At 42.6% G+C, this 14848-nt stretch overlaps 1 pseudogene; it reads left to right on the top strand.

Annotated features, from left to right (window-relative positions):
• Positions 1 to 1388: 1388 nt before the first annotated feature.
• On the top strand, positions 1389 to 9055 carry LOC139419330 (scavenger receptor cysteine-rich type 1 protein M130-like; annotated as a pseudogene).
• Positions 9056 to 14848: the final 5793 nt, after the last annotated feature.

The following is a 14848-nucleotide window of genomic DNA, read 5'->3' as shown; positions in this document are numbered from 1 at the left end:
GAGTTGGAGGGAGAGGGGAAAAGAGTAGAGGGGAGAATAAGAGAGGAGAGGGGGAGAAGAGCAGACTATGGGGGCATAAGAGGAGAAGAGAGGGGGAGAAGAGAGGAGGAGGGAGAAGAGGAGAAGAGAGGGGGAGAAGAGAGGAGGGGGGAGAAGAGGAGAAGAGAGGGGGAGAAGAGGAGAAGATAGAGAATTAGAGAGGGGCGAGAAGAGAAGAGAGGAGGGGGATTGAAGGAGAGTGGAAGTGGAAGAAGAGATGTGGGAGGGGGAGGAAAGGAGGGGGTGAAGAGGAAAGGGGGAGGAGAAGCGAGCTGAGTGTAGAGAAAAGGAGAAGGAGAGGAGAGGAGAGGAGAGGGGGGAGAAGAGAACAGGGGAGGGGAGTAGGGGAGAGGGGGGAGAAGAGGGGGACAGGGGGAGGAGAATAGAGGGGGAGAAGAGTAAGTGAGAAGAGGAGAGGATGGAGAAGAGGAGAGGGTGGAGAAGCTAAGAGGGGGGAGAAGAGGAGTTGGGGGAAATCAAATTTGACCATCTGACTTGGAAAAGTGGCATCCTATGATGTTGCATTGTTGAAAGTCACTGATCTTTTCATTAAGGCCATTCTACTGCCAATGTTTGTCTATGGAGATTGCATGGCTGAGTGCTTGATTTGATACATCTGTCAGGAAGGGGTGTGGCTGAAATAGAATCCACTAATTTGAAGGGGTCCACATACTTGTGTATATATAGTGTATGTACACATGGGTGTTGTTGCACCATACCAACGATAAGCCTGTCTTCCCCATCACATCATGAAAGGTCATGTTGATGTTCATTTAACCTCTGTCTCTCTCTTCCTCTGACTCCTCCCTTTCTCCTTTGTTTCTCTCTGTCTCTGTCTCTCTCTTTCTCCTCTGTCTCTCTCTTTCTCCTCAGATCTCCAGGCTCAAAGCGTCAGTCCACCAGGTAGGTAGAGTATAAATCTACAGTGATTATAGCAGTTCAATATTAGTCAACTTTATTATCCCACATGGAGAAATTCATGTGTCCATACAAACCATTCTAAACCCCAATAACAAGTAGTGTTTTATGGAACTACTAATACTTGTCAACCACAAAGCATTACTTCTGTTAGAATAACAGAATCACTGTCATCATCTGTCCTCACCACTGTGTTTTCCTCTCTGCTGTTTACAGCTGAACTCTCAGTCAGACTGGTGAATGGGACCACTTCCTGTTCTGGGACAGTTGAAGTCTTCTATGAAGGAGAGTGGTTAAGTCAATGTTCTGGGTGCTGGAGCATGATGAGAGAGGTTAAGATTTTGTGTAGAGAGCTGAACTGTGGAGATGTTGTAGCTGAATCTAGAGGACCTCGGTTTGAAAAGGGAAGAGGAAGAGTCACAATATATAGTATGTGCAGTGGACATGAGTCTTCTATTAGACAGTGTGTCATCACAGGAGCACCTGGTGACTGTGATGGTGGATATTATCATCATGTGACCTGTTCAGGTAAGAGACTGGTAATATTGAGAGATTTATTTATACATTATACAATATTACCATGTATCATGTTTTATGTGTTTTTATTTCATTTAAATAGAGGGAGTGATGTCAGATGTATTTAAACATTATATTTGTGTTTGTCATATTGGTTTATGGGAGATGTTCATGGGCAGATCATTGTAGTTCAGATGGTACTGAAGTGAAGCTGCCTGATGGATGTCCAGCTGTTTATTTTCTATGAAGTGAAGTGAACTTCTTCCTGTCTCCTGCCTGCATTATTCCCAACCCGATCCTGAGTGACTAAGAACCCATTTCTACCTCTTACAGTATCAAACATAGCAAACTACAATCTTTTATCCAACATATTTGTGTTTAGTCCTTGACAGTGTCATCAACAAAACTGATTGAATGTTCAACCAACTCTTTTTCTCCAGAGTCTGTGCGGCTTGTGGATGGAGCTGGTCTCTGCTCTGGGAGAGTGGAGGTGAAGTCCAATAAGTCCTGGGCCTCAGTGTGTGAAGCTGACTTTGACCGGCAGGATGCAGAGGTAGTCTGTAGGGATGTTGGCTGTGGGGCTCCTGCAGCTCTACAGGGGGGGCTCTATGGAGAAGGTGAGGGTCAGACCTGGGATAAAGAGTTCCAGTGTAAAGGCAATGAGTCCCTTCTCCTGGACTGTGACACCTCAGACAGAGAGAACAACACCTGCCTACCTGGTAATGCTGGACTCACCTGCTCAGGTAAGAAACAGTTTGTCACTCAATCAACATTGTTTCTCATCTGGAGTGAAGAATATGAGAGACAATATAGGTGTGTTTTAGTGAGAAAATAGTAAGATTACTGTCTCTCTCTTTTCTTTTCTCAGAGCCTGATGATGTGAGGCTGGTGGGAGGAGGCAGTCGCTGTGCTGGTGGAGTGGAGTGGTACGACCAGGGAGAGTGGAGGACTGTGGGAACTGAGGACGAGGACGAGGACCAGGAGAATGTAGCTGCAGTAGTGTGTAGACAGCTGGGTTGTGGCTCCACTGTTTCAGAACTACCTGGAAACACCACTAGAGGGTTTGGAGTTACATGTTATGGGCCTGAGTCTTCACTGAGGGAGTGTTTTAGAAGTTATGATCTCTTTCCTGGACTCACAGTGATCTGCTCAGGTAATAACAACATATTATAATTACATTCAACTGATTTCCTTCATTCGTACAACTTCCTCTGCACATCTCATGATGACTGTTTAGCTCGTCAATCTACAGTGCCTTGCGAAAGTATTCGGCCCCCTTGAACTTTGCGACCTTTTGCCACATTTCAGGATTCAAACATAAAGATATACAACTGTATTTTTTTGTGAAGAATCAACAACAAGTGGGACACAATCATGAAGTGGATCGACATTTATTGGATATTTCAAACTTTTTTAACAAATCAAAAACTGAAAAATTGGGCGTGCAAAATTATTCTGCCCCTTTACTTTCAGTGCAGCAAACTCTCTCCAGAAGTTCAGTGAGGATCTCTGAATGTTCCAATGTTGACCTAAATGACTAATGATGATAAATACAATCCACCTGTGTGTAATCAAGTCTCCGTATAAATGCACCTGCACTGTGATAGTCTCAGAGGTCCGTTAAAAGCGCAGAGAGCATCATGAAGAACAAGGAACACACCAGGCAGGTCCGAGATACTGCTGTGAAGAAGTTTAAAGCCCGATTTGGATACAAAAAGATTTCCCAAGCTTTAAACATCCCAAGGAGCACTGTGCAAGCGATAATATTGAAATGGAAGGAGTATCAGACCACTGCAAATCTACCAAGACCTGGCCGTCCCTCTAAACTTTCAGCTCATACAAGGAGAAGACTGATCAGAGATGCAGCCAAGAGGCCTCTTATCACTCTGGATGAACTGCAGAGATCTACAGCTGAGGTGGGAGACTCTGTCCATAGGACAACAATCAGTCGTATATTGCACAAATCTGGCCTTTATGGAAGAGTGGCAAGAAGAAAGCCATTTCTTAAAGATATCCATAAAAAGTGTCGTTTAAAGTTTGCCACAAGCCACCTGGGAGACACACCAAACATGTGGAAGAAGGTGCTCTGGTCAGATGAAACCAAAATGGAACTTTTTGGCAACAATGCAAAACGTTATGTTTGGCGTAAAAGCAACACAGCTGAACACACCATCCCCACTGTCAAACATGGTGGTGGCAGCATCATGGTTTGGGCCTGCTTTTCTTCAGCAGGGACAGGGAAGATGGTTAAAATTGATGGGAAGATGGATGGAGCCAAATACAGGACCATTCTGGAAGAAAACCTGATGGAGTCTGCAAAAGACCTGAGACTGGGACGGAGATTTGTCTTCCAACAAGACAATGATCCAAAACATAAAGCAAAATCTACAATGGAATGGTTCAAAAATAAACATTTCCAGGTGTTAGAATGGCCAAGTCAAAGTCCAGACCTGAATCCAATCGAGAATCTGTGGAAAGAACTGAAAACTGCTGTTCACAAATGCTCTCCATCCAACCTCACTGAGCTCGAGCTGTTTTGCAAGGAGGAATGGGAAAAAATGTCAGTCTCTCGATGTGCAAAACTGATAGAGACATACCCCAAGCGACTTACAGCTGTAATCGCAGCAAAAGGTGGCGCTACAAAGTATTAACTTAAGGGGGATGAATAATTTTGCACGCCCAATTTTTCAGTTTTTGATTTGTTAAAAAAGTTTGAAATATCCAATAAATGTCGTTCCACTTCATGATTGTGTCCCACTTGTTGTTGATTCTTCACAAAAAAATACAGTTTTATATCTTTATGTTTGAAGCCTGAAATGTGGCAAAAGGTCGCAAAGTTCAAGGGGGCCGAATACTTTCGCAAGGCACTGTACTTTGAAAAATAGATCACTCAGTCAAGTAGGAATCAAATACAACTTAAATATCCCAGAATGCTTTTGTATTTGAGTGTTATCTCAGTGAATGTCTCTACTCACTACCATTGTCACATGTCATGTTATTGTCACATCTAAATGAGGACAGTAGTTGAGGAGCTACGTTTTCTTTTTCTCTCCTCTTGTTCCAGATGTCCTGCTTAAGCCTGATATCAACATATGTTGTCTCAGTGACTGTAGGCCCACAACTCATGTTGCCCTGAGAGGGAGGGTGGCTGGCACTGTTACATGCTGATGTTATTGTCATATCTATAGGAAACTAGTTGAAGAGGTTTTTCTTGTTCTCTTTTATTGTTACAGATCTCCTGGTCCAGCCTGATATCTCCCTGACTGACTCAATGGGAGGGGTCTCCAGGGGCAACCAGGGGCCCGAGGTGATAAGGGGCTACAGCTTCACCATCACCTGCTCCACTCAGCCACAGTACCCAGGAGGCTCCTTCCTCCTCATGTTCACCGGCTCCAACAGAACCCAGACCCAGCCAGCTGTCAATCACTCTGCTGCCTTCCTCTTCCCTGCTGCAGATGACTCCCACCAAGGGAACTACAGCTGTGTTTATGACTATTATGTTTTCTCTCATAACTTCTCCTCTGAGAGTGAGCTCCTCTCCCTTACCATCACAGGTAACTGAACATGAACCAGACATATAACTTTGTCATTGACAGATTTCCCACAGATCTATGTGAGGATGATCAGTCCCCTCATCAAAGATGTTTCTGTTTGCAGCCTCTCCTCTACCAGCCTCTCACGATGACTGTTTAGCTTGTCAGTCTGCTTTACTAAATAGATCACTCAGTCAAGTAGGAATCAAATACAACTGAAATATCCTAGAATGCTTTTGTATGTGAGTGTTATCTCAGTGAACGTCTCTACTCACTACCAGTGTCACATGTCATGTTATTGTCACATCTAAATGAGGAAAGTAGTTGAGGAGCTACGTTTTCTTTTTCTCTCCTCTTGTTCCAGATGTCCTGCTTAAGCCTGATATCAACATATGTTGTCTCAGTGACTGTAGGCCCACTACTCATGTTGCCCTGTGAGGGAGGGTGGCTGGCACTGTTACATGCTGATGTTATTGTCATATCTATAGGAAACTAGTTGAAGAGGTTTTTCTTGTTCTCTTTTATTGTTATAAAATATAATGGCGCCTGAAGAAATGGCAGCAGTTTTACTAGACTAACCAGTTGTGCTATTATGTGTTTTTTTTGTGTGTTATTTGTAACTTATTTTGTACATAATGTACATGAGCTTCTGGATATCAGGACAGCGATCACTCACCTCGGATTAGACAAAGATCTTCTGGATATCAGGACAGAGATCACTCACCTCGGATTAGACAAAGAGCTTCTGGATATCAGGACAGCGATCACTCACCTCGGATTAGACAAAGAGCTTCTGGATATCAGGACAGCGATCACTCACCTCGGATTAGACAAAGAGCTTCTGGATATCAGGACAGCGATCAATCACCTCGGATTAGACAAAGATCTTCTGGATATCAGGACAGCGATCACTCACCTCGGATTAGACAAAGATCTTCTGGATATCAGGACAGCGATCACTCACCTCGGATTAGACAAAGAGCTTCTGGATATCAGGACAGCGATCACTCACCTCGGATTAGACAAAGAGCTTCTGGATTTCAGGACAGCGATCACTCACCTCGGATTAGACAAACGGGGGCGGTCTGTTCATATTTGTGAACAACAGCTGGGGCACGAAATCTAAGGAAGTCTCTAGATTTTGCTCGCCTGAAGTAGAGTATTTTATGATTAACTGTAGACCACATTATTTGCCAAGAGAGTTTTCATCTATACTGTCCGTGGCTGTTTATTTACCACCACAGACGAATGCTGGCACTAAGACAGTACTCAGTCAGCTGTATAAGGAAATAAGCAAACAGGAAACCGCTCACCCATAGGCGGCGCTCCTAGTGGCCGGAGACTTCCGGTGGCCGGAGACTCTCCCTCGCCCTCCATTTGGTAAATCTGACCACAATGCTATCCTCCTGATTCCTGCTTACAAGCTCAAATTAAAGCAGGAAGCACCAGTGACTCGGGTTTTTTAAAAAGTGGTCAGATGAAGCAGATGCTAAACTACAGGACTGTTTTGCTTTCACAGACTGGAACATGTTCCGGGATTCTTCCGATGGCATTGAGGTGTACATCACATCAGTCACTGGTTTTATCAATATGTTCATCAGGGACATCATCCCCACAGTAGCTGTACGTACATACCCCAACCAGAAGCCATGAATTACAGGCAACATTCGCACTTAGCTAAAGGGTAGAGTTGCCGCTGTCAAGGTGCTGGACTCTAACCCGGAAGCTTATAAGAAATCCTGCTATGCCTCCGACGAACCATCAAACAGGCAAAACGCCAATACAGGGCTAAGACTGAATCATACTACACCAGCTCCAACGCAGGGCTTGTGGCAGGGCTTGCAAACTATTACAGACTACAAAGGAAGCACAGCCGCGAGCTTCCCAGTGAGACAAGCCTAGCAGACAAGCTAAATCACTTATGTGCTCGCTTCGAGGCAAGCAACACTGAGGCATGCATGAGAGCACCAGATGTTCTGGATGACTGTGTGATCACGCTCTCAGTAGTCGATGTGAGTGAGACATTTAAACAGGTCAACATTCACAAGGCCGCAGAGCCAGACAGATTACCATGACGTGTGCTCCATGCTTGTGCTGATCAACTGGCAGGTGTCTTCACTTACATTTTCAGCATGTCCCTGATTGAGTCTGTAATACCAACATGATTCAAGCTGACCACCATAGTCCCTGTGCCCAAGAAGACAAAGGAAACCTGCCTAAATGACTACATACCCGTAGCTCTCACGTCTGTAGCCATGAAGTGCTTTGAAAGGCTGGTAATGGCTCACATCAATACCATTATCCCAGAAACCCGAGACCCACTCCAATTTGCATACCGCCCAAACAGATCCACAGATGATGCAATCTCTATTGAACTCCACACTGCCCTTTCCCACCTGGACAAAAGGAACACCTACGTGAGAATGCTATTCATTGACTACTGCTCAGCGTTCAACACCATAGTACCCTCAAAGCTCATCACTAAGCTAAGGACCTTGGGACTAAAGACCTCCCCCTACAACTGGATCCTGGACTTCCTGACGGGCCGCCCCCAGGTGGTGAGGGTAGGTAGCAACACCTCTGCCACGCTGATCCTCAACACTGGAGCCCCTCAGGGGTGCGTGCTCAGTCCCCTCCTGTACTCCCTGTTCACCCACGACTGTGTGGCCAGGCACGACTCCAACACCATCATTAAGTTTGCAGACGACAGAACAGTGGTATGCCTGATCACCGACAACGACAAACCTATGGGGAGGACGTCAGAGACCTGGCCGGGTGGTGTCAGAATAACAACCTGTCCCTCAACGTATAGCCTCTCTACTGTATATAGCCTCCCTACTGTATATAGCCTCCCTACTGTATATAGACTCTCAACTGTATATAGTCTCCCTACTGTATAAAGCCTCCCTGCTCTGTATAACCTCTCTACTGTATATAGTCTCTCTACTGTATAGAGCCTCACTACTGTATATAGCCTCTCTACTGTATAGAGCCTCACTACTGTATATAGCCTCTCTACTGTATATTGGCTCTCTACTGTACATAGCTTCTCTACTGTATATAGCCTCTCTACTGTATATAACCTCTCAACTGTATATAACCTCTCTACTGTATATAACCTCTCTACTGTATATAGCCTCACTACTGTATATAGCCTCACTACTGTATATAACCTCTCAACTGTATATAGCCTCACTACTGTATACAGCCTCTACACCTGTTGTATTCGGTGTACGTGACAAATAAACTCTGATTTGATTTGTTACAGATCACCTGGTCCAGCCTGATATCTTCCTGACTGACCCAATGGGAGGGGTCTCCAGGGGCCACCAGGGGCCCGAGATGTTCAGGGGCTACAACTTCACCATCACCTGCTCCACTCAGCCACAGTACCCAGGAGGCTCCTTCCTTCTCACGTTCACCGGCTCCAACAGAACCCAGACCCAGCCAGCTGTCAAGCACTCTGCTGCCTTCCTCTTCCCTGCTGCAGATGACTCCCACCAAGGGAACTACAGCTGTGTTTATGAGAATTATGTTTTCTCTCATAACTTCTCTGAGAGTGAGCTCCTCTCCCTCACCATCACAGGTAAGTGAACATGAACCAGACTTATAACTTTGTCATTGACAGATTTCCCACAGATCTATGTGATGATGATCAGTCCCCTCATCAAAGGTGTTTCTGTTTGCAGCCTCTCCTCTGCCAGCCTTCATCATCAGACACGTTGTAGTGCTGCTTATCCTACTGACATCCATCACCACCTCCTACCTGTACTACAAGGTAAAGACATTTACTCAGACGTTACAAGTCATTGAAACTAGAGGGAGAGGGTGAGGGGGAGAGGGAGGGAGAGAATGGAGATACTAGAGAGTAAATGTCTGACTGTTGGTGCTGTGTCTCCCTAGCCCACCAGGAGGCAGAAGAGAGTGAACAGGGTGAGCAGCATGGATCTTTATGTCAATGCCATGGAGATGGTCTCTCTGAGCTCCAGAGCTGAAGCTGGACCGGGACAGGAGAGAGCAGCCCAGGGGACGGAGTAGGAGTAGAATGAAGCTGACCCTACATGCTGATCTTAGGTCAGTTTTGTGTTTTAAATCGATGGTCAGCAGTGGACTGGTGTTTAAAATGTGGTGACAAACCTGAAGTGGTTCTAATTTTAATAACAAGTTCAGAATTAGTTTATCTTTCTAGAACCTTGGAAGAAATCTAAAAGGAGTGACTGCAACCACCATTATTCATTTAGTCTGGTTTTTACCACCAGAGAAACATGGGGTTCTGGTAACATGGGGATTGGGTAAATTGGGGTATGGGGTAACTTTGGTTTTTGGTAACATGGGTTTTGGTATCATGGGATAACATGGGTTTTGGTATCATGGGGTAACATGGGGTACTGGGTAACATGGGGTTCTGGGTAACATGGGGTTTGGGGTAACATGGGGTTTTTGGTTACATGGGGTTTTGGGTTACAAGGAGTTTTGGTTACATGGGGTTTTGGTTACATGGGGTTTTGGTTACATGGGGTTTTGGTAACATGGGGTTTTGGGTAACATGGGGTTCTGGGTAACATGGGGTTTTGGGTAACATGGGGTTTGGGGTAACATGGGGTTTGGGGTAACATGGGGTTTTGGTTACATGGGGTTTTGGTTACATGGGGTTTTGGGTAACATGGGGTTCTGGGTAACATGGGGTTTTGGTAACATGGGGTTTTGGGTAACATGGGGTTCTGGGTAACATGGGGTTTTGGGTAACATGGGGTTTGGGGTAACATGGGGTTTTGGTAACATGGGGTTTTGGTTACATGGGGTTTTGGTAACATGGGGTTCTGGTAACATGGGTTTTGGTAACATGGGGTTTTGGTAACATGGGGTTCTGGGTAACATGGGTTTGAATTATTTTAAGAGAGTCAATCTGTTATTCTTTATCTTATTTAGTGTCTCTTAGATTCTTTATCTTATTTAGTGTCTCTTAGATTCTTTATCTTATTTAGTGTCTCTTAGATTCTTTATCTTATTTAGTGTCTTAGATTCTTTATCTTATTTAGTGTCTCTTAGATTCGTTATCTTGTTTAGTGTCTCTTAGATTCTTTATCTTATTTAGTGTCTCTTAGATTCTTTATCTTGTTTAGTGTCTCTTAGATTCTTTACCTTATTTAGTGTCTCTTAGATTCTTTATCTTGTTTAGTGTCTCTTAGATTCTTTACCTTATTTAGTGTCTCTTAGATTCTTTATCTTGAAGTGTTTCCATTATTAGTCCAGGTATTATTATAATCATCTGTTCATTCTTTGTATTTTTAAACATTTTTTAATAAAGGGGTTTGTTGTTGTTTACCTCTCATGATGTTATTGATTATAAATGTTATGATATTGATTATGATGTAGATTAGTGTTATGTTGTTAGTAGTATAGAGATAATGATGCTATTGATTATAAATGTTATGATATTGATTATGATGTAGATTAGTGTTGTGATGTTGCTCTCTAAACTGCCATGTAATCAACTGGATGCTTTTAATAAAATTACAGGCTGTCAGTCTTGTGTGATTTAATTATTAGACAGACTACAACATACAGTATGAATTAACTGAGATCAGTCTGTGTGATTCCCCTCTTGGACAGACTACAACATACAGTATGAATTAACTGAGATCAGTCTGTGTGATTCCCCTCTTGGACAGACTACAACATACAGTATGAATTAACTGAGATCAGTTTGTGTGATTCCCCTCTTGAACAGACTACAACATACAGTATGAATTAACTGAGATCAGTCTGTGTGATTCCCCTCTTGGACAGACTACAACATACAGTATGAATTAACTGAGATCAGTCTGTGTGATTCCCCTCTTGGACAGACTACAACATACAGTATGAATTAACTGAGATCAGTTTGTGTGATTCCCCTCTTGAACAGACTACAACATACAGTATGAATTAACTGAGATCAGTCTGTGTGATTCCCCTCTTGGTAGGATAAGGTGCTTCTACACCTGCATTGCTTGCTGTTTGGGGTTTTAGGCTGGGTTTCTGTACAGCACTTTGAGATATCAGCTGATGTACGAAGGGCTATATAAATAAATTTGATTTGATTTGATTTGATTAGTAGACCAACCCAAGCTGTACTGTTCAGTAGGATAATAGTAGACCAACCCAAGCTGTACTGGTCAGTAGGATAATAGTAGACCAACCCAAGCTGTACTGTTCAGTAAGATAATAGTAGACCAACCCAAGTGGTACTGTTCAGTAGGATAATAGTAGACCAACCCAAGCTGTACTGTTCAGTAGGATAATAGTAGACCAACCCAAGCTGTACTGTTCAGTAGGATAATAGTAGACCAACCCAAGCTGTACTGTTCAGTAGGATAATAGTAGACCAACCCAAGCTGTACTGTTCAGTAGGATAATAGTAGACCAACCCAAGCTGTACTGTTCAGTAGGATAATAGTAGACCAACCCAAGCTGTACTGTTCAGTAGGATAATAGTAGACCAACCCAAGCTGTACTGTTCAGTAGGATAATAGTAGACCAACCCAAGCTGTACTGTTCAGTAGGATAATAGTAGACCAACCCAAGCTGTACTGTTCAGTAGGATAATAGTAGACCATCCCAAGCTGTACTGTTCAGTAGGATAATAGTAGGCCAACCCAAGTGGTACTGTTCAGTAGGATAATAGTACACCAACCCAAGTGGTACTGGTCAGTAGGATAATAGTAGACCAACCCAAGCTGTACTGGTCAGTAGGATAATAGTAGACCAACCCAAGCTGTACTGGTCAGTAGGATAATAGTAGACCAACCCAAGCTGTACTGGTCAGTAGGATAATAGTAGACACACCCAAGCTGTACTGTTCAATAGGATAAAAGTAGACCAACCCAAGCTGTACTGTTCAGTAGGATAATAGTAGACCAACCCAAGCTGTACTGTTCAGTAGGATAATAGCAGACCAACCCAAGCTGTACTGTTTAGTAGGATAATAGTAGACCAACCCAAGCTATACTGTTCAGTAGGATAATAGTATTACAATTATTGAAACAGAGAAACTGACGAAGAAACAGGTTTCAGAATTGATCTAATTTTAATTTCAGGTTTTCGTTCTCAAAGTAGGACTTTTATAAACAGAAAAACAATACAATTGTATGTTTTATTTATTTGTATATAACAATGATTAAACCACATCAGGAGATCACGTTTGAGTTTAGGGAAAAATCTAAGAAATGTAGATTTTAGAGTAGTTCCCCTTTAATTCAAGTGTGAACCTGTAGTACAGACACCTACACTATTGTTGGAATAGCAGTGTTTATATAGTACAGACACCTAGCACTATTGTTGGATTAGCAGTGTTTATATAGTACAGACACCTAGCACTATTGTTGGATTAGCAGTGTTTATATAGTACAGACACCTAGCACTATTGTTGGATTAGCAGTGTTTATATAGTACAGACACCTAGCACTATTGTTGGATTATCAGTGTCGATATAGTACAGACACCTGGCACTATTGTTGGATTAGCAGTGTTTATATAGTACAGACACCTAGCACTATTGTTGGATTAGCAGTGTTTATATAGTACAGACACCTAGCACTATTGTTGGATTAGCAGTGTTTATATAGTACAGACACCTAGCACTATTGTTGGATTAGCAGTGTTTATATAGTACAGACACCTAGCACTATTGTTGGATTAGCAGTGTTTATATAGTACAGACACCTAGCACTATTGTTGGATTAGCAGTGTTTATATAGTACAGACACCTAGCACTATTGTTGGATTAGCAGTGTTTATATAGTACAGACACCTAGCACTATTGTTGGATTAGCAGTGTTTATATAGTACAGACACCTAGCACTATTGTTGGATTAGCAGTGTTTATATAGTACAGACACTTGTTGGATTAGCAGTGTTTATATAGTACAGACACTATTGTTGGATTAGCAGTGTTTATATAGTACAGACACCTAGCACTATTGTTGTATTAGCAGTGTTTATATAGTACAGACACCTAGCACTAACATTGACAGGACAGTTACAGCCACAAGTTCACTGGTTAGGTAGGACACAAGATATCTGTTAGATAGGAACAACAGTAGTGACACATGGTTAGGTAGGACACAAGATATATGTTAGATAGGAGCAACAGTAGTGACACATGGTTAGGTAGGACACAAGATATCTGTTAGATAGGAACAACAGTAGTGATACATGGTTAGGTAGGACACAAGATATCTGTTAGATAGGAACAACAGTAGTGATACATGGTTAGGTAGGACACAAGATATCTGTTAGATAGGAACAACAGTAGTGATACATGGTTAGGTAGGACACAATATATCTGTTAGATAGGAGCAACAGTAGTGACACATGGTTAGGTAGGACACAAGATATCTGTTAGATAGGAACAACAGTAGTGATACATGGTTAGGTAGGACACAAGATATCTGTTAGATAGTAACAACAGTAGTGATACATGGTTAGGTAGGACACAAGATATCTGTTAGATAGTAACAACAGTAACGTTAGTGATACAAACCCTCAATGTGAAGTGATATTAATCCATAAATACAGAGCACAAGTACAACCCTTTTATATAAACCTTTTAAGGTAGTAAGAAAATAAACATTCACTTAATATTTCAACAAGTCACCTGCTAGTAAATCACCTGCTGGTAATAACTAGCGTGACATTGTAGTGCAGAGACCAACGGTGCTCGTTAGCTCGTCATTAACACGGCTAGCTAAGACAGCAACAACTTGGTTAACTGGCTGAAATAGGTCTTCAATTCATGAACGGCTAAATAAATATCTACAGAGCCACATTCGCTATTGACTTTAGGATATGTGAACCAGTTTTCCAAAACCACTATTGTGTTATACAGTTTGAAACAGTTTTTATGTACAGAGGAAGAGGACTCGAACCTGCTCTCAGAATATCTGTCAGACTGAGGAGCGGGCAGACCAACTTCCCAAATAGGGGAGAAGCACTCAAGACACACTAGTTGTTCTTTCAAAGAAAATTATACAAAAATGGTAAGTCCGAAGACCTCTCGTATTAGCAACCTTACTACAATGGCAGCAAATATTTTAATGAATTCAGTAACACATAATGAAAGGAAACGTTATGTATATCACCCCTTTTCCTGAGGTAAATGGTTTCACCCACTACTCTCCCGGAACTGAGGCTTTGACATCAACAGTTTCACTTTGTTCCACCTTTGGTGAGCAAAACAGCTAATAACGTAGCTAAATACTGACATTATCCTCCATCGAGATATCTGTTCATATCTAAATACATGGCTCTGCTTTGGTCTATTCCATTGATATTGTCAAACTGAACATTACATTGAACATGTGAGTCATTTAGCAGACGCTCTTATCCAGAGAGACTTACAGTAGTGACTGGATACATTTTCATACGTTGCATTGGCAGGACAATTCCATTAGTAGTTGGGAGGAGAGCAGAAACAGCCTAACACCTCCACTGATACTGTGTAACCTGTCTGCAGTCAACCAGCCATCCAGACTGAAGTGAAGGCCTTGTTACAGAATAAAAACACCTTCTCTTTCGTCGGCATGGCAACCTGTAAACATGTCAGTGGCGTCACAATGTTGCACAACAGCAGCAGAACATTGGATGGAGGGTCATTGTATCATTACACAGTGTCACTGTCTATTCTACTGTATTGGTACATGTGGTATTACAATGCATTAGAAGATCTGTAGACGGCAGCATTGAAACAATTTACAACACATCGTCAACTAGCAACCTACTCTGTTTCAGTGCTGTTTAAATATCCCACTTATTTTATTCTGCTGTTAGAGGCCATCAGTACAGACAGTCAGGAAAATAGT

This window comes from Oncorhynchus clarkii, chromosome 10 (assembly GCF_045791955.1).
Source record: "Oncorhynchus clarkii lewisi isolate Uvic-CL-2024 chromosome 10, UVic_Ocla_1.0, whole genome shotgun sequence".
NCBI classification, from domain to species: Eukaryota; Metazoa; Chordata; class Actinopteri; order Salmoniformes; family Salmonidae; genus Oncorhynchus; species Oncorhynchus clarkii.
Note: the sequence above shows the minus strand (reverse complement) of the source record. Positions and strands in the feature narration are given on the sequence as shown.